The 317-nt window shown below is 43.2% G+C and overlaps 1 protein-coding gene across 1 annotated transcript in view; it reads right to left on the reverse strand.

The window, feature by feature from the left end:
- Positions 1 to 317, reverse strand: part of LOC119591756 (serine/threonine-protein phosphatase 6 regulatory ankyrin repeat subunit A-like) — a 4,370-nt gene that overhangs the window by 2,236 nt on the left and 1,817 nt on the right. The window lies entirely within an intron of this gene.

The following is a 317-nucleotide window of genomic DNA, read 5'->3' on the forward strand; positions in this document are numbered from 1 at the left end:
TTGTCTCGAGCAACTCATCTTTTCTTTCCCCATTTTACGCACAATCAACGGGGTTATTGGCTGTGGTATTTTAAGGGGGAAAACCCTCGACCCCCTCAAAACCCCCCGGTCTCCCATTCAATAGGGGAAAACCCGGCCGCAGACGGCAACAAATAAAAGGGTTTTAAAAAGGAAAAATATGGAAAAATAAAAAAAATCAAACTGGCTGTGAAAAACCATAGATGTGTTTTTTTGAAATTATGGTAAAAGGGCGGTTTTCTTCCATGTTTGGCGCTGCAATGTTGCATGAAAGGGGACCCCAGCTTTCACACACCAGA

Source organism: Penaeus monodon, chromosome 29, assembly GCF_015228065.2.
Source record: "Penaeus monodon isolate SGIC_2016 chromosome 29, NSTDA_Pmon_1, whole genome shotgun sequence".
Lineage (NCBI taxonomy): Eukaryota > Metazoa > Arthropoda > Malacostraca > Decapoda > Penaeidae > Penaeus > Penaeus monodon.